This window comes from Rhipicephalus microplus, chromosome 5, assembly GCF_043290135.1.
Source record: "Rhipicephalus microplus isolate Deutch F79 chromosome 5, USDA_Rmic, whole genome shotgun sequence".
NCBI classification, from domain to species: Eukaryota; Metazoa; Arthropoda; class Arachnida; order Ixodida; family Ixodidae; genus Rhipicephalus; species Rhipicephalus microplus.
This window is the reverse complement of record NC_134704.1, coordinates 131,801,221-131,828,203: the sequence shown is the minus strand read 5'-3', so window position 1 is coordinate 131,828,203 and position 26,983 is coordinate 131,801,221.

Below are 26,983 nucleotides of genomic sequence, written 5' to 3'. Positions count from 1 at the left end.
ATAGAGACACGTCATCTCAAGCAAGAAGAACTGGCCCCCCATCGTCAAGCTCTGCGAAGACGGATACACCGAAAACAGAATCAGGGTCAAGACTCCCACCTCGTGAAGAGTGGCCATCACTTCCACGAACACAACCTGTTTCAGAGGTGCATCGAATCCCGCCAACCTCGATGCCATCACGAACCACTGATGAAAAAAGACAACTGAGGATCGCCAGGTCATCAACATGTTGCAGACCCTTATGAGCGCAATTCGCATGCTCCTAAGCAACATGAACACCCCATCAGCGCAGAGCGCACTCCAAGTGCTGGACACTTTGAGTCCAGTGCTTGCAGCTCTAAGGTAAAACGATGGCCCGCAACATGTTATCCTTTCGAGAGGAGGTCAAGAACGCATCTGTCCTTCAGTGGACTGCCAGAGGACTTAGGGCGCGTATGTCCGAGTTCCGGCAATATGTATTCACGAACCAGTTCTCCATAATTGTGATTTGTGAACCGAACCTGTCAGCTCAAATGAGACTGTCTGGATATGAGTGCTTTATGTCTTCAACCCATGGAGAGCGCAGCAAGGTCGTTGTGTTCATACGGCGCGACTTAACTTATGTTGATATCCCTGTACCCCCTGACGTAGAAAACCAGTACGTTTGCCTAACAGTAAAAAACAAGAAGACCACATTCACCATCATCGGAGCCTACTTACATCCATCAAGTCGTCTAGATCGTGAGCGCTTGCGCGGAATTTTGAATTCAACTCTCCAGCCATGGGTGATAACTGGCGACTTCAATGCCCACCACTACTTATGGGGAAGCTCGAGGGTCAACACTAGAGGTAGACAGTTAGTGTCTTTCGCTTCTGAATGTGAACTTATCCTCGTGAATGACGGCAGCCCTACTTATCTGCGCGGATCGGCCTATAGCAGTTGCCTGGACATCACTTTCGTCTCACGCTCGTTCGCCAGCAGAGTGCACTGGTTTTCGGATTTGGAAACAAGGGGTAGTGACCACATCCCAACATACCTGAAGATTGACGGCTTTCCAAGTCTCAAGTCCTCCAGAGCCGTCCAGTGCACCAATTGGCAAACATACAAGTTAATCATGGAAGACTAGTTAGCGCCTCACCTTTCAACCTAGAGAATGCAAAAAAAGAGTGCCCTACAGTCAACGACGCGTTCGCTTCCAGTGAGCTCATCTCGCACTGATATGAACATTGATCTCGAGAAACTCCGAGCGATTCGTCGTCGTGTATAACGACGTTATAGACGCACGAGGTCACTTGATGATCTGAGAGTGGCCAGACACACACAAACGAAAATACAGCGTGACAAGGACAAGTTGGAAAAGCAACGATGGGTATCTTTTTGCGAGTCTTTGGATCCCAGAAAGCCTCTGTCACTAATCTGGAGAACTGTGTGGGGTCTTCGTACAACCATTACTCAGCGCTACCCATTAAAATCTCTGGCACTTCGCTTACGCTGCGAAGAGATTGATGTCGCAGATTCTTTCTGTCGAAGGATTGCCTGCGGGTCAAATTCAACTGGGACGAAGACGCCCGACTTTTCTGTATCCTCACGTGATCCCCGAATGGAGATTTTGTTTTCAATGAACGAACTAAAGGCTGCGCTTGCTTTGTGTAAACGTTCTTCAGCGCCAGGACCTGACGGCATCACTTACTGCGCTCTGTGTCACCTAGGAGATCAAGCTCGGAAGGCACTCTTGCAGCTGTACAAAGACTCCTGGCAAACTGGCATGGTTCCACAGGAATGGAAGTCAAGTCGCCTGATTCCACTTCTCAAAGCCGGTAAGTCACCCTTGGACATTTCCTCTTACCACCCGATTGCCCTCGCGAGCTGTGTGGAAAAAGTTATGGAAAGGATGATTTTAACGCGTCTGGAATGGTACTTAGAGTTCTACGAAATATATCCAGATGCCATGTCCGGGTTCAGACGAGGCCGCTCGTCAATTGACCATGTAGTTGACTTGGTGACATATGTAGAACACCAGAAGGCCTGCAAACCGTTATCTGCTGCTCTGTTTCTTGACGTTAAAGGGGCATACGACAATATCACCCACGAAGCCATTCTCAGCGCACTAGAAGGAGTGGGACTCGGTGGAAGGATATATACGTGGCTTCAGAGCAACCTACAGAATATATCATTTCACGTGCAGACAGAGAATGGCCCTACACCCGAGTATTACTGCAGCCGAGGTGTCCCGCAAGGCGGAGTGCTAAGCCCGACACTGTTCAACCTAACACTCATTGAACTAGTTGGCAAGCGACCAAGCAGTGTACGACTTTCCATTTATGCTGATGACATCTGTGTGTGGACATCAGGTGTGACTCGACTTCAACTTCGCGCTCGACTTCAGAAGGCAGCATCAGTGACATCGTAGCACCTACACAAACAAGGGCTCGAAATCGCAAGTGGGAAGTGTGCAGTCGTAGCTTTCACCAGAAAACCAATGTCCGCTTACGGCATATCAATTAACGGGCAGTCGGTGTCATGCAGCCGGAGTCACAGGTTCTTGGAAGTCCTAATCGACCGAAACCTGTCTTGGACACCCCACGTAAACTACGTGAAAAAGCGGCTGACTGCCATTTGTCACTTATTCAGGTTTTTTGCTGGGAAAAGTTGGGGAATGTCTCTCGAGTCTATGTTACAGCTGTACAAAGTATTATTTACTGGATTCATGTGGTATAGTGTACCTGTTATATCTAACACGTGCAAAACAAACCTGCGCACAATCCAAAATATTCAAGCCCAAGCGCTTAGTATACGCCTTGGTTTACCCCACTGCGCATCGACAGCTAAAACAATATCCATTGCACAGGACTACTCGATCATGACGCACATCACCATTGAAATGATGCGTACGTACCTCAGGCAACATGCTAGGAATCCTTCCCACCACTTGGCAACCCTCGCTACTGAGAGGCCCCGCACGAAATTTTGTGCAATTGTCTGTGCTCATCGTGCGTCGTTTACGTCAGGTTTTGCGCCTGCTGAGAAACTGGTGTATCCTCCATGGTGCCTGACACTTCCACAAGTACGTGTTTCATTTCCTGAAATACAGAAAAAAATCAAATTTGCCTGCATCAGCCCTAAAACAATTGAACTTGAGCCTTCTGAACGAAATGTACAACAACCACGTGCACATATACACCGATGGTTCAACCACATCGTCTGGTTCTGGCGGTGCGGTGGTGATTCAAGCTAGAGAAATCACTCTGTGAATCAAACTGCCACATGTCACTACGTCTACGGCGGCAGAACTTGCGGCTTTGCGTGGCGCCCTAGAGTACATAAAGTCCCAAAGACCGAGTAAACGGGCTTTGTTTTCCGACTCGAAACCAGCCCTACAGAGCATGCAGTCAGTCCTTCGACGAGGTTGCCATGAACAATTAACTTACGAAGTTGTCAAGGTTCTTCACCACGTCAGAGAAACAGGCCACCAGGTCAAGTTTCAGTGGCTTCCTGGCCATTGTGGGATCAGTGGCAATGATTCCGCAGACAACGCGGCTCGCACATCGCACCAAGAAGAGCACATCCTTCCGATTCCTTTGTCAAGGACTGACGCTGCAAAGCAACTTCGTCACCTGGCACGTAGTCTGAGTCTGCAGGAGTGAAACACCCCAAGCATAAGACATACGAGACTATACCAAATAAACCCTCGACTGGAACTTCGACCTCCATCCGGACTTCGTCGACGTGAAGCTTCACTTCTTTGTCGCCTTTGGTTTGGGGTTGCCTTCACAAAAGCATATAGAACTCTCATCGGATTGACCGACAATGCGGAATGTGACGTCTGCTGCACCAAAGAAGACATCGACCATCTGATATGCCATCGCCCTTGATTTGCCTCTGAAAGACAGAAGCTTTTGGACGCATTGCGAGAATTGGACGATCGGCCACTCTCTGTGCAGATGCTACTGGAACACCGTCATCGCCTTTCGTCGGATAAAAAAGCAGTCGAAGCTGTCTTGTGCTTTTTGAGGACTACAGGCCTACGTGACCACCTTTAACTTTTGTGTAGTGCCACCGCTGCATACGCACCAGCCGATTGACTGACAATCCTCCTTTTTTTTCTCCCTCCCTTTCTCTTCTCTTTCCTCTCTCTCTCATCTTTATGCCCCCTTCCCATTCCCCCAGCGTAGGGTAGCAAACCGGGCTTGTGCTTGGTTAACCTCCCTGCCTTCCTTCTTGTTGTTTATTCCTCCCCCTCCCTCTATAATATTCTATGAACAGAAGATATTGTAACACTATCATGAGATGTCCCTCGAGACGCCCTTATGCCTTGATTATTTTCACGTGGTCAGCATAACAAGCTGCTTATGCAAGGTAATGACGAAGATACTCAGCACGTGACTTGAGTTGATGGTGCAAGAAAAAACGGATGTGGGGTCCAACTACATAACTGGCTTTCGAAAACAGAGAATACCAATGAGTACATTACTAGATGTAGTAACATATATATATATATATATATATATATATATATATATATATATATATATATATATATATATATATATATATATATATAAGGGAAAGAGGTGTATACTTATGGGCTCGTTTTTCCGTGTTTTGACACAATAATAATGAGAGCTAAGAAACAATATTGCCAAGGAATGTATATGGGAAGTTATTAGAAGAAATGTTATGTAAATAAGAATAAATAAAAGTGGGTCAAGAAATAACCAGCTGTGAGCAGAATTCGAACCTACTACCTTCGAATAACGCGTTCGATGCTCTAACCACTGAGCTATCACAGCGGCCTTCCCCCAACCCACTTTCTTGTGTTTATATGTAAATTTAAACGTGGGAGTGTCAGTCAGTGCCTTCTGTAGCCAAACGGCGAGTGTAGAACACCATTTTATGAGCCTGGTGGCGTCACATAGCACGTGAACTTATTACAAGTGGGCTGCTGATCAATAGTACCTCGTATACAACCTAATGACACCAAGTCTGCCAATACGAGACCCTCGTTAATGAAGAAGGGAAAGAGGTGTATACCTAAGGGCTCGTTCTTCCGTGTTTTGACACAATATTAATGAGATCTAACATACAATAATGCCAAGGAATGTATATGTGAAGTTATTAGAACAAATGTAATGTAAGTAAGAAGAAAGAAAAGTGGGTGAAAAAATAAGCAGCGGTGAGCAGGAATCGAATCTATGACCTTCGAGTAACGCGTTCGATGCTCTAACCACTGAGCTATCACAGCAGCCTTCCCCCAACCCACTTTCTTGTATTTATATGTGAATTTAAACGTGGGAAAGTCAGTCAGCGCCATCTGTAGCCAAACGGCGAGTGTAGTACACCATTTTATAAGCCTGGTGGCGTCACGTATTGATTGATTTGTGGGGTTTAACGTCTCAAAACCACCCTTTGATTATGAGAGACGCCGTAGTGGAGGGCTCCGGAATTTTTGACCACCTGGGGTTCTTTAACGTGCACCCAAATCTGAGTACACGGGCCTACAACATTTTCGCCTCCATCGGGGTGGCGTCACGTAGCACGTGAACTTATTACGAGTGGGCAGCTGATCAATAGTACCTCGTATACAACCTAGTGACACCAAGTCTGCCAGTACGAGACCTGCGTTATTGAATAAGGGAAAGAGGTGTATACCTAAGGGCCCGTTTTTGCGTGTTTTGACACAATATTAATGAGAGCTAACATACAATAATGCCAAGGAATGTATATGTGAAGTTATTAGAACAAATGTAATGTAAGTAAGAAGAAAGAAAAGTGGGTGAAAAAATAACCAGCCGTGAGCAGGAGGATGGAGCACGTACCTGGTACATGAATCACGAAGAACAGATGACATCGTGGCCCGAGTTCCGCCGCCGGCTGTTGGATACTTACAAAAGTGCTGATCGCTACGAACGAGCGGAGCGAGCGATCCAGGCCCACATCCAGATGCCCAATGAAAATGTCATGACCTATGTGGAAGATATGACGCGCCTGTTCCGATGGGCTGATCAGAGTATGACAGAAGAAAAGAAGGTGCGTCACCTGATGCGGGGAGTTAAGGAGCAGCTTTTCGCTGGCCTTGTACGGAGCCCTCCGAACACGGTCGCCGTGTTTTTGTCCGAAGCCGTCACGATGGAAAAGATGCTTCAGCATCGATCCACTCTGTATGAGCGGCAAGTGAACACGTCCACTACTCATGTTCTCACGACTATTGGGAGCAACACCGAGTGTCTGCGCGACCTTATCCACTCCATAGTACGCGAGGAGCTACAAAAGGCGGCCACACCACCACTACCTACGGTGAGTTCTATTGCAAGCATCGTCAAGGACGAGCTGCATTAAGCCCTTCGTGACCCTGTGAGTCTGAATAACGCCACACCCGCCCCGGCTGACTACCACCGTGCAACCTATGCGGAAGCCTTGAAGCGCCCAGCTTCCTCTTCCCCGCTGTTTGTTCAGGCACCTCCTACGGTTTCACTTCAGTCGGCGCAGCCTCTACGGTACTACGAGAACACACGAACGCCCCCACCCCTCGTTTACGCCAGCCCTGTGCATCTTGCGGAACAACCAGCACACTACCTTGACGACAGACGTGCTTCGCCTCGGAAACCTGATGTTTGGCGCACTCCTGATCGCCGACCTTTGTGCTTCCACTGCGGTGAAGCGGACCATTTGTACCGCCAGTGTCCATACCGGCGTCTCGGGCTGCGCGGCTTTTCAGTATATTCAGCGCCTCCTCGGTATGGCCAGCGACCCCGGGACATTGAGGACTACCTGGCTCAACAGCGCATGCCACCGCCTTCTGGACGGCAGTCGCGCTCACCGTCGCCGAGGCGCTTTTAATCTTCGCCACAGCGCCATGCTGGCGCACGGTCTTCCAGTCCCCGCCGGGAAAACTAACGCAAGCGACCCTTGGAGGTGAGGTCGCTGGCAGTCGACGTGTTGGAGACCTCCGATCGACGCTAACAGTAAAGGGTGTAGATTCGACTGAGCGATATGTGCTGCTTTCTCTGAATATACCGGTGCTGATAGACGGCTATGCAGTAGGTACTTTAGTTGATACCGGGGCTGACTATTCGATGACCAGACTACTAAAGAAGTTAATCACGCCCTGTCATGGCTCCGTGATACGAACGGCTGGTGGCCACACCGTCTCTCCGCTTGGAACCTGCACGAGTAGAGTTCGGGTCTGCGGTTATACTTTTGTAGGAAGTTTCCTTGTGCTCCGTGAATGTTCACGCGACGATATTCTTGGTGTTTACTTCCTTCAGGAGTATGGAGCTGTCATTGATCTTCAAGAGAATCGCATCACCTTCTCAGCCGACCGAGCAATCGACAAGCAGGACGACCAACACCGTACCGACGTTCTTCGTGTTTCTGCGGAAAGTATAACGCTTCCTCCAAGAGGCAGTGTTATTGTCGACGTCAAATGCTGTGGACTGCGAAATGGTGAAGCGACTGCAAAAAGTAATTTTGAACACCTGCTGACTGAAGGTGTTTGTGTGGCTAGGAGTATCATACAGCTACGTGATGGCCGATCTCAACTGCTCGTTACAAATTTCAGCAATGAACACTGACACCTTTTCCGTGGCACTTCGTTAGCGTTTGCAGATGAATTAGGGACCGTTCCCATCTGCTTCTCATCGGACGCAGTGGAGGCCGCCGATACGTCTCTAAACAATATCGATATTAATTCTAACCTCACACCAGAAAACCAGACAGCACTGCGAAAACTTTTGCTTGAATTCAAGTCATGCTTCGCTGCTTCCCCTAAGGTGCGCCAGACTTCGATCACTAGGCACAGAATCATCACTTACGACGACGCCTGCCCAGTACACCAACAGCCTTACCGTGTGTTAGCGAAGGAACGAGAACCCATTCGTACGCAAGTTCGAGAAATGCTTGACGACGGCGTCATCGAGCCTTCTAACAGTGCGTGGTCCTCTCCAGTCGTCGTAGTCGAGAAGAAAGACGGAACGCTACGTTTTTGCGTCGATTACCGGAAGCTGAACAGCGTGACTAAAAAGGACGTGTACCCGCTGCCACGCATCGACGACTCGTTAGACAGACTACGCCGCGCCCACCATTTTTCCTCTTTGGATTTAAAAAGCGGGTACTGGCAGATTGAGGTTGACGAGCGAGACCGCGAGAAAACGGCATTCGTGACCCCTGATGGCCTGTATGAATTTCGAGTCCTTCCTTTCGGTTTGTGCTCAGCGCCCGCAACCTTCCAGCGAATGATGGACACTGTGCTTACTGGTCTGAAGTGGCAACCTTGTCTCGTATACCTTGATGATGTCGTTTTATCTGAAACCTTCCACCAACATCTTCACCGCCTCAGGAGTGTGCTACAGGCTATTCAATCCGCAGATTTTACACTCAAACCGCAGAAGTGTCACTTTGGTTATGAAGAGCTCAAATTCTTTGGCCATGTAGCCAACGCCAAAGGAGTCCGACCCGACCCCGACAAACTTGCCGCTGTAGCCGTGCTTCCGCATCCTACAGACAAAAAGACTGTTCGGCGCTTTCTGGGCTTGTGCGCCTACTATCGACGATTTATTAGAGGGTTTTCGAAGATAACGGAACCCTTGACTCGCCTTACAGGCGACAACACACCGTTTGTATGGGCTACTGAGCAACAAGCTGCTTTTGCCGAGCTACGACAGCGGATGCAATCAGCCCCTGTTTTTGCGCATTTTGACGATGATGCTGACACAGAGGTGCACACTGACGCCAGTAAAATCGGCCTCGGCGCAGTGCTCGTCCAGCATCAATACGGCAAAGAACGTGTCATAGCCTATGCCAGCCGCTCACTGTCCCGTACCGAGGTGAATTACACGACCACAGAGAAAGAGTGTCTCGCAGTAGTGTGGGCGATCACCAAGTTTCGCCCGTACCTCTATGGTCGTCCATTTAAAGTGGTGACGGACCACTATGCCCTCTGCTGGTTGGTAAACATTCGTAATTCCTCTGGACGACTGGCCCGATGGAGCTTGCGTCTACAGGAATTTGATGTGACCATCGTATATAAGTCTGGACGGAAGCATGAAGACGCTGATACGCTGTCGCGTGCACCTTTAGCCAATCAAGAAGAAGAGGACGATGACGGTTTCCTCGGCGCCCTTAGCTCATCTGACTTGAGCAGACGCCAGCGAGAGGATGAAGAGATTCGACCGCTCATCGACTATCTGGAGGGTCATAGCGCCGTTATACCTCGCCATCTATCTCGCGTCGTGACGTCTTTCTGTCTCCGAGATAATGTCCTGTACAAAAAAAAAACGCCCGTTCTACGAGCCGCGCTTACCTCCTCGTCGTTCCGAAGGATATGCGGGACGAAGTTCTCTCCGCGTGTCATGACGAGCCCACATCTGGTCATCTAGGTTACTCGCGAACGCTCGCCAGAGTAAGTGAGGCGTACTACTGGCCCGGACTTTCGGCAAGCGTGAAGCAGTACGTTAAAAGCTGTCGTGAATGCCAGCGTCGAAAGTCGCCACCAAGCAAGCCGGCTGGATTACTTCAGCCAATTGATCCACCCCACAAGCCATTTGACCAAGTCGGCATGGACATTCTCGGCCCATTTCCTTTATCGTCCGACGGCAAAAAATGGTTCATTGTTGCAACTGACTATTTGACCCGCTATGCTGAGACACAGGCGATACCACGAGCCACGGCTTCTGAGGTAGCACAGTTCTTTATGTGCCACATTGTTCTGCGCCACGGTGCTCCATCTACAGTGATAACCGACAGAGGAACAACGATCACTGCATAGCTTATTGATGAAGTTTTTCGACTAAGTAACACTAGGCATCGAACGACGAATGCTTACCATCCGCAGAGCAACGGCTTAACCGAGCGACTAAATAAGACAGTCACAAACATCATCTCCATGTACATCGACGTCCAACACAAAACATGGGATCGCATTTTGCCTTATGTGACGTTCGCTTATAACACCGCCGATCAAGAAACAACCCGATTTACACCGTTTCGACTTCTCTACGGCCGCGAAGTTCAGACGATGCTGGATGCGATGCTTCCTCGTGAAGACGCCGATTAATTAACAACTGACGCAGAAGAATTTGCAGAGCGTGCCGAGGAAACTCTCCAGCTCCGGCTACACATTGGTCAGCAGCAACAGGTCGATGCACGACGTTACAATATGCGTCACAATGACGTATCATACAGTCCAGGAGACCAAGTTTGGGTTCGGACCCCTGTTCGACGCCGTGGCCTCTCTGAAAAGTTGCTCAGCAGATACTTCGGTCCGTATAAAGTATTACGCCGCGTGAGCGACGTAAACTACGAAGTGGTTCTGGACGCTACGTCGTCCCGATGGGTACAACGAAAACAACCGACCTCTGACATAGTTCACGTGGTGCGCATGAAGCCTTATTTTGCGCGTTCCTAAAAGACCACTTTCCCTGTGTTTTTTTTTATTTGTGCTCCAACAATTGCCTCATCAATGGTGAACTTATCGCATGTAACATTTGATTATTGGTGCCGTTTTTCATTGTTTAAACTACTTTGTTTTGGTTTTTTTGCAATAACTTTACAGCATCGGGACACTGCCCTTTTTTTTGTTGAGGAGGAATATTGCCACCTACTTCTAGTAGTGGGTCATATGCCAAGGTGAAGGCTCACACCACAGAAAAGAAAGAAGTGCACGTGGGCCCCCGCTCTGGCAAACAAGCCCAAATTCAGAGCTGATGAATACGTTTCGGCATTTAGTACCGAAAAACGTAAAAAAAACTGCATTTGCTATGGGTACCAGGCCACCGCGGATTATATTTGAACGAAATGGCGGACTCTTTAGCAGCAGTATCCCTGGGTGGGCCCACCATCCCAGTTTTGCCAGATACGGCTTACGTAACCGCGCTAAGGTTCCGAAATGCTTGCCTGCAATGGGGAAAAGGTAATTTGGATAAATTCAAAGATTTCGAGCATTTGAGCTATTACTGGAATAAACAGTGGTGTGTATCTCGCCAGTTAGAGGTCACTTAAACCAGATTGCGCTGTGCAGTTCCACAACTAAATTATTACCTTAACAAAGCTCGGCTTAAGACGTCACCGCTATGCATTTGGTGCAACAAAATTGAAACAATTGAACATTTCTTTTTATTTTGTCATCGTTATTCTTATCAGAGAAAAAGATTTTTAGTAGCCCCATTACAAAAGCTAGGAATACAAGTAAATCTACCAGTAATTTTATCACTTGGCGGAACTTCATTTGGTTACTGCCACAGGGATGTATGCTCCGCTGTGTTTGATTACATCAACGCAACTAAAAGATTACCATGCCAGTGAACCACTACCTTTTCAGATCTTTAGTTTATAATTCGTAGTTATGTCTTTCAAAAACAAAAGATGGTTTGACCGCTTGCTCAGCACACATTTTTGTTTTTTGGTAGTATTATTTTAAGCTACTTTTTCAGATTGGCTTCATTTTCAGTTTAGTTTCATTTAAGTATCCTGCCCCCCGGTTCTTGGCCCATCCCCCTTTGTGGGTAAGCGCCATCCATCAGAGGTCATCAGCATCAGCATCAAGCCCAACCGACGCGCTTGGTTAGAGCTCTGTTGCTCAGACATCAATAAACCTTGTTGACATCCCCTGGAGGGACGTGACAATATATATATACAGAGTACCAATCAACAAGGGTGTAAGGCAGGGGGACACAATCTCCCCAATGCTGTTTACCACGTGCTTACAGAACGTTTTCAGAAGCCTAGAATGGGAACAGTTAGGGATAACAGTTAATGGAGAGTACCTTAGTAACCTGGCCTTCGCCGATGACATTGCATTGCTCAGTAACTCAAGGGATGAATTGCAACTCATGAATACGGAGTTAGACAAGAATATATATATATATAGGCAGGCATGGTGGTTTAGTGGCCGTAGCGTTGCATATAGTCCAGTAGATCCTCCGTGAGCGGTCACAACGTGGTTTATTTCGACGTTTCGGCCTAGAGTCTGGCCTTCATCCTGATGAAGGCCAGACTCTAGGCCGAAACGTCGAAATAAACCACGTTGTGACCGCTCGCGGAGGATCTACTGAACTATATATATATATATATATATATATATATATATATATATATATATATATATATATATATATATATATATAATTTAGGAAAAGAAGGCTCTTGATACCGTCAGTCATTTACTTACACGTTCGAATAAACTTGTCAGAACTCGCAATGTTTGAAATGTCCCTGCGATGCAGTTCTCAATATTTATCAGGTCGTAAAATATTTGTCTGGATGGGTGAAGGAAAGAGTGCAGAAGATGGTGTCAGGCAAGGAATGCTGCAGGTAAGTGTGCTGAACCCTATTATATTAAACTGCGTCATGATTAATTTAGCGAGAAGACTGCCACCTAACTTACTATTCTCACTGTAGGCAGATGATGTGTGTATTTGGACAACTGGAACTAGTGAACTCAAAGGGCATAAATACCATTAACAACTTTTATAGTAGAAATAGGGATGGTTCTATCACATGCTAAGATAGCTTGTTGCCCATTATTTGTAAGGAGTTAAAGAATTTCAACCATGGTCTGGAAGGACCCTTTCACAGTTTGTGATACAGCATATACTTTTTGAAATAATACTTGATCGACAGCAAGCCTGGACCCCACGCATAATAAAACTTGAAAGCGTTGTTAATGCAATTAAGACTGTACTTCGCAGAATAGCCGGTACTTCATGGGGCGGACCAGTGTCGTCACTACCTACTGTTCCTAATGCTCTAATAAGACAAAGAATAGCATACTCTGCGGTAATTTTTCATGGCATTTCACCCACGTCCGAACAAACACTACAACCATATTCAGCCAAAGGATGCAGCATACGCCAAGGGGAAGTCCGCAAGCGAGTTCCAGTTTCCCTTTAATATCAGAGGCTCGCTAGTTCCCGCTTGCAGTCATGAGAAGTATCGAAACATGGTGACATTTTTCTCGCCTTCAGCAAAGCATACCCCCCGCTCCCCATTTGCTTTGGAGATATTACAGAGAAGTGTAAGCTGTGTTCATAAAGAAATTAGGGAAAAATGTAGCGCATTGCCAAGAATTTAGATTTTAAACTCAGATATCGGTTATCCTTTATGGCTACTTACTTAAACAAAGATCAAAGTGCCAGTGGAAGCATACTCAGAAAAAAAAAGACACGTTCGTCGAGCCGTCGAACAACTAGCGCTTTGCCAGATATATTTGCGATATATCCGGGTTACATTCATGTATATACAAATGGGTCCAGTATACTAAAATCTTCAGTACTTTCATCATTCATTTTACCACACGTCAATGTGGAAGGTTCATTTAAGTTATCTCGTGATACGTCGTCAGCTATAGCTGAGTTATTCTCTATTCTAAATGCTTTAAAATGGATCAATTCAGTAAGAGATGCTCAAAGTGTGTAATTTTCAATGATTCACAAGTGTAACTAGCATCACTCCCCAGCACAAAACCAAAAATAATAAATGACAGCCTCAGTTACGAGAACCTTAAAAAACCGACCGGACCATTAAATAATGTTTCAGTGATTATCGGGACATTGCAACATACCCGGCAACGCAGCAGCTGGTGAAGCAGCATGGCATGCACAACAGAAAGACACTTTGGTTTAAAATATCAAAAATTGAATTCGCCTCGTTTTAAGAAAAACTCTTTCAACATGTGTAAATATACGTGGTTTCACCAGAAATCCAAAAGATCTGATTGATATCGTATAGATCCACAAATTGAATTTGAGATTTTCATATTCTTAAAGAGAAGTGTGGAAATCATTATTCATCAATTAGGATTAGGCAACGCCTACACCAAGCATTTTTTACACAGATTTGGCCGAGCTGAAACCTCTGCATCTGATTGGGGAATAGTAGATGAAGTCATATATACCCTCTTTCTAGATTGCATACATGAAAGACCAAGACGCGGACTTAGATCATCTCAATGACTTTAGATCACAGACCATTCAGTTTAAGGATACTTTTGGGCCCATGGGCAACAAGAGGTTTACAGAAGTGCGCCGTAAAAGCATTGAAAGTTTTCCTTGACGATCATGGCATTCTTGACCAATATTAGTGCAAATACCTTTGTTTTTTTTTATTCCGATAGCAATTATATGGACACTCTCGGCTGCATTTCGCCGCCAGCGTCGGTGTCGACGTGGTCGTCGATGTCATGCATCGTATATGTATACGTATTGATATATAAGAAAACTCAAGAAAGAAAAAAAAAACAGAAAAGGACTCCGGCGCACGGAATCGACCGTGGGAACTCCGCGTTGAATTTGAGGCCTCAACCACTGAGCTACCGAAGGGTACCTTCTTTAATGTTTAAACGACAAGCTGTTTATATCTACCACTTACCGCCGATGGCGGGCATTTCGGGAGGGAGCTTACCTGTTTTCAGCATTGTCAGCAAGGTGGCGCAATGCGTGCGCGGCGTCTCTCATCTCTCACGTGTATTTTGGCTCGCGGAGAGGAGGGTACTGAGCGATCTCTCGCGAGCCTTTATCTCCCGGTGGGAAGGATCACACGTCTTGGCTGGTGTTGGGCTTGCACTGGAACGATTCTGTTGTAGTTACGGGGCGCAGAAAGATCACTGCAATCGTTGCACAGGCTCAATTGGCGGAAACGGCGTGCTTTTAAGACACTGCGAAGTAACAACAGAGACGCTTATTCACGTTCACCTTCACTTGAAAGCTATAACGTCACAAATTCAACGCCACATAATTTTAAGAATCCGTCCACTACGAGCGGAGTTACAAAAACTTGTAACACCGTGCAATCGCATTCTCTCTTCTCTCGTCCGGATGAAATCACTGGAAGCTAAGCAGGGAGGGATGGGAGGGGCAGTAAAAAAACGTCTCTCGGGCCTCATGAGCTTGATCACTTCTTTTTCTTTCATTTTCTTCGAATACGTGGCTTTTTCAGTGCGATCGCACGCGCACGCGTGGACACGTGACGGCCTCTCGCGGTGACCTCTGTAACAACCGAGTGCGCTATGTTCCAATCAGCCAATGGCTGATAGATTGTCTTACTACGAGTAATTTTCGGGCTTATTCTGTGATTCTTCGACAGAAGAGAAAGCTATTTTTAGCTGACTTCGATAACTTATTGTGAATTCTAGGCCGCATGCTGCCCTACAATATTTGACTCGCGTGCGGTCGGGAGCCTGTAATACCGATAGGCAGCCTTTGCTGATCATTCTCAAATAGTGTTGCAGGGCCCCTTCAATATCAAAAGAGAAAGCAGCTTGACATTATGAAGTAAAATGTAATGGATTGAAACTCACTGTAATGCATTATTCAGAGTGTTCAGTCCTTGCCCAGAAATGAACTGCAGGCCAAACTGTAATACTAATGAAAATGTTTTTTTTTCTGTTTCTCTTGCTTCAACTTCGCTGTTGAACATATTGCGGAATGTTGTTGCCAAGACACGAGGTAATGGCGGCATCGCTGTCTGCACGTCTCTCCGTAAACATCAGTTCTGGGTTAGTAAAGAAACTACATAAAACAGGGCATTGAAGGACTCTATTTCTGTTCTAGGTTATATACAGGGAAAGGAAAAAAGAAAAAAAAACATCTTTTCAGAATATGGAATGAAGGAGATATAAGAGAAAATGGTAGTTATAAAAGTGGAAATTGCAAGTGAAGAGAACCCCGCTGGTCTCATGACCAAAGGTTTGAGTATAAAAAACTTCATACAGTCCGTACTACAGTGGCATAGTCCAGAGTGACTTGTTACGGAAAACAAGACTACAGATTGAAGAGAGATCAAAGACATCAACAGTAGCGAATATATGCGACCAGCATACGCGCGCCCATTCCAGCTGTATTAGACTTAAAGAAGTGTGAAACCTGCATATAATTTCTCAGAGTAACAGGTAATTTGCTGAGATGCCTACAGGGTAAAAAAAAGCAAACAATTATGAGCTATGAGGTTTGAGGAACTGAAGATTGCTGATTTAACTATAATAAAAAAAGACCCACAAATAATAGTACGGTGGCATGCTATACTGGAGAAGAATACTACTACTAAGACAACGAGGATGTTTTTTTTTATGGGAGGAAAATCTTCGAAGATGAGCAACGGCTTGTAGGACCCAATGGTCACCTGTTTTGAAGTAGATAGTGCTACAACTAAAGACATCCGATAGTGTTACCAAACTGTAGGCCTGGTTGAAAGGTGCTAGTACGACATATTAATAAACTAGCATTGCACTGAGGAGTAGGCGTAACTTTTTCACAGCTTAGAACTAAGTATTGGATTATAAAAGGAAGGCAGCTACGAAAGATTATAATTCTAGAATGTTTTAAGTTCCAACAATTTGCTGCCACACCCTTCCACCAATAAACAGACCCCCTTCCTGCTGACGGAGTCAACGTTTGTCAACCATTTGAAATGACAGGTGTGGATATCGCAGACCTCATGCTTATAAAAGAAGCAGGGAAAGACTCTACAAAACAGATACATCGCGTTTTTGGTGTGTGCCACAGCAAGAGGTGTAGATGTCGAAGTTGTGAGCAACTGGAAGAAGACATGAAACTATTGACACGCATTGAAAGGACTTTCAATGAAGAGAGACCTATGTCGCACAATGTACAGTAATAATGAAAGGAACTTCAGGAAGGTTAACAGAGAAATGAGTCGTACGCTCAAACAAGTACAGGAAATATCTGAGCTAGCAAAGGCGAATAAATAACGTAGAAGTACGTTTCCGAACAAGCAGATTGGTGAGGAGGGTTATATGAACAGATAATACGAAGCATGAAATCATCTCTGAGGAGGATTATTGGAGAACGATTTTAAACGAGGGAAGAGGTGCACACCATCTCCACTGAAGTTGAGACAGAGCCTAATAAGAAACATTTGACTTACGTGTACAGAGAATTGGATTACGCACTGACTACTTAGGCGAGCTGATGTATTAGGTGACAAAAAACAAAAAAATCAAGTTTCCAGGCAATAACGAATATAAGCACACCATAGAATAGCATAGAGTAGAATAGCATAGCATAGAGTATGAGCAAGCGTAGAAGAAATCTGAAAAAAAAAACACATGCAACGAAAGTCTAGGGAAGATCGAACAGAAAATAACTGCAATCAGAGATAAAGCTAGCGCAAGTCGAAAAAGATAAAACAATTCGACAGATACAATGACCAAGGGCAGTCGATGATATGCGAAGCACGAATGGGTTAGGTTGATATGTCAGTTTAAAATCAACACAACGTTACGAGGTGGATGAGTGTAGTACAGTGTAAACAAAATAGAAAATGTTATGCACACTCACGTATCTAGATAGGATGCAAGTATGTCGTTTGCCTTCACGTAACGATGGCAACACAAACATTTGCAATACCACCACCAGCAGTGATAGGCTGATGTGTTGTATATTAAGCTAGACAGCCAGCCGGAAGTGCACCATGAGCGTGACATCACATCATGCAGTGCATGACATTCATGTCGGTTTTCACTTGTTAAGACATTAAATAATGTTCGCAATACAGTGACGTCACTCGACGCCTACTAAAGTGTTTATAAAGCTAGCGAATCAGCTGCAAGGGCACCTTGGGCGTGGCATGTAATTTATGCCGCACATGACTTCCATGGTATGATTATCGTGTTTGCGCCAAGCATTTGTCTTCGTCGTGCATTCACGTCATGTAATACAAAATTTGGTATCGGTGAAACTTGCGAAACAGCCGCGAGTGTGCTTTAAAAGTAGCATGTGGTGATGCTTGACATGTCACGCATGTTTTTATTATCATGTTGGACGTGCCATTTACCTTCGTCGTCTATTCACGTCACGTAATATCAAATTTGATATATGTGAAGCTAGCGAAACAACCACGAGCGCATCATGAGCGTGGGATGTGGTCATGTTCTTACATGACACGCATGCCAGAATTATCATGTTTACACCAGTCATATATCTTTGTCATCCATTCATGTAATGTAGCACAAAATCGATATATGCGAAGCTAGCAAAACAGCCGCAAGCGCACTACGAGCGTAAAATATAGTATTTTTTTACATGATACGCATGTCATGATCATCAAGTCTGAACACATCATTTACATCGTCGTCCTTTCGCGTCCCAGGATACGATATTTGTTATACGTAAAGCTAGCAAAACAATCGCGAGCGCACCATCAGTGTCGCGTGTAGTCATGCATGTCATGATTTTCACGTGACGGCCTCTCACTTATGTTCGCCAAGATATCACGTCATACCATACCAGTTTTACAATGTTATATGAAAAAATCACCCCAAGGGCAGTAAAAATATGACATGTAAATTATGGCATTCATGATATACGTGTCAAGATTTTTATGTTATGACTAGTCGTTTATGCTCGTCATACAGTCATGCTAAGCCATACCAATATGAGTATTGATCCCATTATCAAAAAAGGCTAGGAGAGCTGAAAGTCATAGGCGGCTAGATAGATAGATATAAACGATCGAAGTCACTAATGTTCGCTAAGAGATGTTTCGCATTCAAAAAGATGCATGTGATTTGCGGAGATGGTGTGGATATGTGTTTCGTGGTAGCCGGTCGCATTCAGGAGCTGCGTTTACAGCAACACCAACGCACAGCGCAGGAGCGCTTCTCGTGGGAACATGAAGTGTGCTAGTCAGAATTTCTATTTCCTCCAGCACTCAGAAAGTAATCAGTATTCGCGGTGGTTCGCAGTCCCAATCTATGCCGTCATTTGCATATGCAAATTATACAGACGACGTGAGCAGCAACCCAAACTTGCAACCTTGTACGTGAAAATTGCGACGGAGTCATAGCCGATCACGTTCTTGTTTTGCCATCTTTCATTATAGAATGCACCGAGAATAGCAGCTAAATGAAAGTTACCTTGAAAAGAACGAATATGAAGTAACCAAAGAATAAAAAATGTTTATTTAGCTCGCGGGAAAGCCGTGAACCACAGCATTAAAGATTTATTCATTAAACTTCACCTTGTGACTGCAGCGAGAAAGGTTGAACTATTCGCCCACGAAAATAGCAGCCAAGCCAATTAGTTAGGTGCTCAAAGGACCGCTGATTGAAACCACGCAAAAGCAGTGTTGCAGTATTTATGCAAACGAACTGTACGCACCTCATAAAAGTTAGACGGAAGCCTTCAGCCCAAGCAATTTTTTATTAGTTTCGTTTCGGGTTGTGAGTCTGAACGCAATGGGCGATACACGTTCATATGCTAATATACACTATTTTAAAAAGTCATCGAGCCGATAGTTGTACCAGTAAGCAGGTTTCTAGGAGCGGGAATTGTGTTCGTTCGTTTAGAGAGTTGTTCACAAATATTTATTGTTAACTGGTGAGTTACTTATAACTATATTTGATTTGTATTGATACATAACAGTCGCTAAACGCGGCTGCACGAAAGAGGAGGACGAAGTGAGTTTTTGATTGATGCTGAACTGGCGCCATCTTGCTCGTCGAGCTCTGTCCGTTGTAAATAGATTATTAAAGAAGTTACTCGTAACATTATAGGTGCATTGGTGGAGGTGGACGACCCCCGTACCTCGATGGAGACGCGCAGCGGTCGCAACATCGGCGACTCTTCGACTGCTTCGACTGCTGGTACTTCCTCTACACCTCCCTCATCAGTCCAAGCCACCATCTATGTCACACAGCCACATCTCCGGGGTCCTGGCACTTTCTCCAGTGATGGTACGATCGATCTTGACACATGGTTGAACCGGTACGAGCGTGTCTGTGCTGCTCACCGCTGGGATCCCACGCTCATGCTCGCCGACGTGCTTTTCTACCTGGACGGCACTCCCCGAACACGGTTTGAAAGCCACGAAGCCGACATAACAAGCTGGGATCTCTTCAAAGAAAAGATCCTTGGCCTGTTGAGCGATTTATCTGGTCGTCAGCTCGCAGCGAAGAAGGCTCTTGCCACACGGGCCCAGTCGTCTACCGAATCCTACGTCTCCTACATTCTTGACGTCTTGGCCCTTTGTTCCAAGGCCGACCAGTGCATGTCAGAAGACGAAAAGGTTAACCACGTCTTGAAAGGCATTGCCGATGATGCTTTCAACCTGCTGGTTCTTAACAACGTCTCGAGCATCGACACCATCCTTAAAGAATGCCAACGTCTCGAACAAGCTAAAGCCCACCGCGTAGCCCAAAGCACCGTGCGCCTTCCGAACACAGCGGCCACTTCTTCGTGTGACGACGCCTTCCACCAGGCTCCTCGATGTGGCAACCTCAAACGCATCATTCGTCGTGAGGTCGAGGCAGCACAACCGGTAGCTGCGCCAGTACCGACGCCTGCGCTTTCCCCGACCACAATCTCTTTGATACAAGCTGTCATTCGTCAAGAGCTATCGAATGTCGGCCTACATTCTGTTCCTGCCGTATACTCTGCTGAGTCTTCTTATCGTCCCCCTTCTGCTCTTCGCATACAAGGCAATCCGTCCAAATGGCGTACCCTTGATGACCGGCCCATATGTTTTAACTGTCGGCGCGTTGGTCATTTCGCACGTGACTGCCGCAGCCGCTGGGCTCCACCGTCCCATTAGGCACCTCAGTATCACGCCACTTTTGTCCGCCAGTCGTCCCCATCACTTTCTCCATCAACGCCGGCCACATTTCCCGCTCCTGCAGCACCTGTCAAACATGTCGACTTATTCTCCACGCCGCCAGTACCTGATGGTGATTACATGGTGGCCCCAATTCCTCCCGTTATGCTTTCGCATGGGTTTCTGTGCCGCATATGATTCTGACGATTACGAGAAACCGCACCTTCCTACCACTGGTCATCTCACTCACGACCCAAGTTTTATCACGGGGTACCTCCCTGTCCAAAATTAACGCTCTCCAAGACGACCATGTCGAGCCCTTCAGAGTTGTCGATTGCTGCAGCTCAGTCAGTGGTTCCACCCTATAACGCTCTTGGGGCACCGACATCAAGCGAATGGTGTGATCGGACCTCACGTCTGAGCAAGCTGCAGCGCTTTGCCACGTTCATGAGGGCTATCATAGCATTTTCGACTTTGCCAGCAACTCATTAAGCTAAACGACCATTGTCACCAATCACATCAATACTGACCATGCAACTCCCATTCGCCGATATCACTAATGTGTTTCTGCGTCGGAGCGTGCAATAATACAACAGGAAGTCGGGAAAATGCTTGCGAAAAACATTATCGAGCCTTCATGCAGCTCCTGGGCTTCTCCAGTCGTCCATGTTAAAGAGAAGGATAGAAAATGGCGCTTTTCTGTCGATTACCGTCACCTCAACAAAATTACAAAAAAGACGTTTATCCTTAGTCTAGCATCAACGACGCCCTCGACTGCCTGTACGGTGCTACTTATTTTTGAACTATTGACCTTCGGTCAGGCTACTGGCAGATAGCTGTCGATGAGATGGACCACGAGAAGACCGCATTCATTGCTCCTGATGGTCTTTATCTGTTTAAGATGATGCCCTTTGGTCTCTGCAATGTGCCAGCCACATTTGAAAGAGTGATGGACTCATAGCTACAATGGTTGAAATGGTCCACATGTTTGTGTTACCTTGACGATGTTATTGTGTTTTCGCCCACATTCGACTATCATCTTGATCGTTTGCCAGCGATTCTGGACGTTTTCCGTCGAGCCAGACTCCAGCTTAACCCCTCCAAGTGCCACTTCGCTCGTCGTGAAATTCCCGTGCTCGGTCACCCTGTCGATGCCCAAGGCGTGCGTACAAACCCAGAGAAAATTCGCGCTGTCACAAACTTTCACGTTCCGAGCACCACAAAGGATGTCCGCAGTTTTGTGGGTTTGTGCTCATATTTCAGACGCTTTGTTAAGGAGTTTGCTACCATTGCACGCCCCCTCCAGACCTCTTGAAGAAAGACGCCTCGTTTATCTGGGGCCATGACTAAGCGTCATCGTTTTCCCAACTTACGACCCTGCGTACAACGCCACCAATCTTGGCTCACTTTGATCCATTAGCCCCAGCTGAGTTTCACACGGACGCCCGTGGACAAGGGCATAGGAGCTGTGCTATCGCAGCCCCAACGGAGGCACGACCGTGTTATAGCCTACGCAAGTAGACTGCTATCTCCAGCCGAGCGCAACTATTCGATCACGGAGCGCGAGTGCCTCGCCCTTGTATGGGCAGTCGCCAAGTTTCGTCCATACCTGTACGGGCGTTCATTCCATGTTGTCACGGATCATCACGTGCTCTGCTGGCTAGCCTCCCTGAAGGACCCCACAGGACGTCTCACTCGTCAGGCCCTATGACTTCAATAATACACGTTCTCTGTAATGCATAAAACAGGGCAATTACATCAGGATGCGGATTGTTTATCCTGCTACCCTGTGGACGAAGCAGCCGATACTGACGCTATTGCGAACGTTATTTCCATGTCGCAGCTGCTGAACATTACCGAAGAGCAACGTCGCGATGCTTTTTTACTAGCCATCATTGACAAACTGGAGTCAATGCTTCGCGACCCATCCCTACGAATTTTTTTTGGTGAAAGACGGGATCTTATACCGCCGTTACCTTGATTCCTTCGGATCAGACATACTTCCTGTCATCCCAGTGCACCTGCGTTCCACTTTCCTGCACCAACTTTATGACGCTCCCACGACGAGCCATTTGGGCGTTTCTCGCACATACGATCGAGTACGACGTCGGTTTCTTCGACCTGGACTTGCCCGCTCTGTTCGACGCTATGTCGCCGCTTGTGAGCCCTGCCAGCGTCGCAAAACGCCGTCTTCCCTCTCAGCCAGCTACCTTCAGCCGATCGATGTTCCCACTGAATCTTTCTTTCGAGTTGGTCTCGACCTGTTGGGCCCTTTTCCACTTTCCACAGCAGGAAATAAATGGATCGCTGTTGCCACAGACTACGCCACACGGTACCCAATCACACGAGGACTCCCGACCAGTGGCACTACCGACGTTGCGGACTTTCTGCTGTACTATTATAGCACGGTGCTCCCCGCCAACTTCTCACCGACCGTGGCTGCACGTTCTTATCAGCTGTCGTTCACTAAATTCTGAGGTAGTGCCATACCAAGCACAAATTTACTACTTCGTACCATCCCCAGTCAAATGGCCTCACGGAGCGCCTCAACAGAACCCTAACCGATATGCCTGCCAAGTACGTTACGCCAGACCACCAGGATTGGGACATTCATTTGCCGTATCTGACGTTCGCCTACAATTCATCACGTCACAACAGTGCCGGCTATTCGCCCTTCTATCTCCTATATGGCCGGGACCCAACTGTACCCTTAGACGCTTTGCTACCTGCGGCCACTGAATATGCCGGGGAAGCATTTGCCCGCGCCGACCACGCGTGCCAAGTCTCCCGTAACCGTCTACAATCCTCACAGTTGCACCAACGACAGTCTACGATGCTCCCCATAGGGACGTGCACTTTTGCCCGGGTTCTCTCGGGCTCCTCTGGTGACCCACTCGGCGTGTGCGACTGTCTGAGAAACTGTTGTTGCCATGCGCTAGACCATTCCGTATCGTTCACCAAGTGACAGACGTCACGTACAAGATTGTCCCAACCGATCCAACAAAGTCATCGTCAGCTCCGAGCCACACCGTTCACGTGGCTGGGCTAAAGCCATATTACTCCGCTTCGACATCATCTGCGTAGATTTAGCACCGGGACAGTGCTTCTCCCGCCGGGGGTTATGACACATAACAGCCTCTAAACGTGGCTGCATGAAAGAGGACTACCAAGTGAGTTTTTGATTGATGCTTAACTGGCGCCATCTTGCTCATCGAGTTTTGTGCGTTGTCAATAGATTATTAGGTTACTCGTAACGTTAATAAATGTTGATACTGGTCAGACGTCATTTACAAACACTCCATGTAGATCTGACAAGACACGCAACGGCTTACCACGATACATGCTCTTGTAACTGTACGTTCATCTGCCTATGCCACTATGCACCTTAAGTGGGTGCTTACTCTTCCATGCGTAACATTCTTTTGTAAACGTGCCCATGTGCGTCTGCTGTGTCATTTCGCGTGCACTCAGAAAATTAGCCCTTTGTCCATAGTTCCCGTTGGTGGCTACTTTGCACGAAATTGTCTTTTTTCCGACGCTGTCTCAAGACCTGAAGTTCAGGTAGGTTCCTTGACTACTTTATGGTGACCGTGAACTTAAATTCTCCTGCGTTTGCAGGTCTTGTCATCGTATATATTTCAAGATGATATACCAAACAAGTTTAAAGAATAATCAGCGTTTGCAAGCTTTTCTGTAATGGAGGCCCACGCGTGTGTTCTTCCTTTACCAGTGGGTTACTGTGCTAGGAGACACCCAACGAACGTGCCTTAGCCTGAAAAAACAGAGGGACGTGCACTAGTAAGGAAACGCATATCAAAGAGCATATAGCGCACTGCTGACGCCAGCTTCCATTGCCGAAACACCGCGCGTCAAAGAGATAACAAGCGTGCCTTTGCCTTAAATAGCTGAGGGATGCGCACATGTAAGAAAACGCATATCATATAGCATATGGCACACTAATGACGCCAGATTTTAATGCTATCTGCAATAAGCTACCCATCCGCAATAAACTGAATGTTAACTGTTCTTCCTCGACAAGATTTCGGTTTACTTGAAGCTGTACTGGTATTGCTGTAACATTGTATTAGTCAAGGTAAGCGGCGTCACAAACAAAGAACTTCTACGTTTAATTTTCATGTTGTCTGGCCGGAACGAACTTTCTTGAAGAAGAACCCTATCTATTGTACACGAACCTCATACAACTCGACACACAGAGAGGCAGTCACGTCCATCCGCCGACACAGACGTCGTCCAAAACGTAGGCACCAGCGAAAGCATACTGGACATAGGAGTGATGCATCACCATCAGCAACAGATGAACATACACGTGCGCATTATCAGGCCGCTACACCCATGTTGTACGCACCACATCCCAGGGATGCAGAAAGTGGACGAACGCCCGCGTTGCACGCCGATGCTTCAGATACTGAGTGGCCTTCGCTACCGACCGGAGCAATAAAAAAGACCACATCATGGGCTGCAACTTCAAAGAGGGCGGAAAATGATAGGCAAGACACTAAGAAGAGCCAAACTATGCTGAAGCATCTACTAAAATCTATTCGTGCGATTCTCAATGAGCTACGCACACCAGGAACGAAAACAGCAGTGCAGATCCTCAACGTGCTGGAACCGCTACTGCTGACCCTTTCATAAACAATATGGCGAATTTCTACGATGAACGTGTGCGCACCTCTGCTATAATGCAGTGGAACGCACGAGGTTTGCGAAGCCGATTGTCTGACTTTCGACAACGGATGTTTAAATACAAATTTCCGTTGGTTGTAATATGTGAGCCGAATATGATGTCGTCGTTTCGTATTTCCGGATACGTAACTTTGTGGTCACGTGATGATCGAAATGCGAGCAAAGTAGTTATATGCGTACGTCAAGATTTAACGTACGTGAGACATGCCGTGGCTCCTCATGCTTCTAACGACTATATTTGCCTATCTATAAAGCACAAGCGACGTTCAATATCAATCATTGGTGGATACATTCCTCCTAGAAGCCACGTGGACTGCCCCCATCTCTTGTCTGTTCTCCAAGCTTGCCCTGGATCACATGTATTAGTTGGGGATTTTAATTCACATCATCTCATGTGGGGTTCTGCCTCAATGAACACCCGCGGTAGGGACATTGCCGATTTTGTGCTCAATCAGGGCCTTATGTCCATTAACGATGGCTCACCTACTTACCTCCGTGGCGCATCGTACAGCAGCTGTCTAGACATATGTTTTGTGAGCAGAAGTCTCTTGCCTACCACCTGTTGGTTTGTAGACGTTGAAACACATGAAAGTGACCATCTCCCTACATATATACAGCTAAAAGGATTCTATCGTTCGTCTCCCCGGCCTGTGAAAAGCGTAGACTGGCCAGGATTCCAAGCGTCTGTAAATGCTCAGTGCGGGAACATTCAATATATATCTGAAATAGAAAGCTTAATTGCATCAGCCTTAACAACGCATACGAAACTTGTGAATGTGTCGCTACCAAGATCACAACTTGACGCACAATATGAATACCTTCGTGCAATTTGTCGCCAGGCAGAGAGAAAATACAGAAGGACGAAATCACCATCTGACCTATCTACAGCACGCCAAGCACAACGACATGTATTGCGACACCTCGATAAGCTCGATAGGCAACGGTGGAGGGTATTTTGTAGCTCTCTTGATCCCAGAAAACCCCTGTCTCGAATATGGCAAACTGTCCGAAGACTTCAGACGCCCACTCAACAGTTGTTCCCTTTCCGATCTTTGGCTCTAAAGCAAGGTCGACCTGAAGTAGAGGTTGCAGAAGATTACTGCCACTTACTCGTAGGTATGTCCTCCTCATCGATATCACCTTCGTATTTAGCCTCACCGCCATCCAGCGACGATCGCCTCGACTTGCCATTCACAATGCACGAACTCGACGCTGCGATTTCTGCGTCCCGACGGTCGTCCGCACCAGGGCCTGACGGAATTACTTATTCGGCTCTATATCACCTCAGCCAGGAAGCAAGGCAGGCTCTCTTGTCGTTCTACAACTCTACGTGGGAAACAGCGACAGTCCCAGAGAGTTGGAAGTGCAGCCGCATAGTGGCCTTACTGAAACCAGGCAAGTGTTCACACGAGTTGTCTTCTTATAGACCCATTGCCCTAGCCAGTTGCATCGGTAAGGTGATGGAACGCATGGTGTTGGCAAGATTGGAATGGCTGCTGGAGAATAATGTCGGCTTACCAGATTTTATAAATGGCTTCCGTAGAGGTCGATCATCTATAGATGGTGTCGTAGATCTAGTTTCTTCTGTTGAAAAGGAAAGACAACGTCGGAGATTGGTAGGGGCCATTTTCTTAGATATAAAGGGCGCGTACGATAGCGTCTACCACGAGGCCATTCTTGACGCACTTGAAGACATCGGCGTAGGTGGCCGACTACACGCATGGATAGGGAGCTATCTCAGAGGACGTATCATTTTTA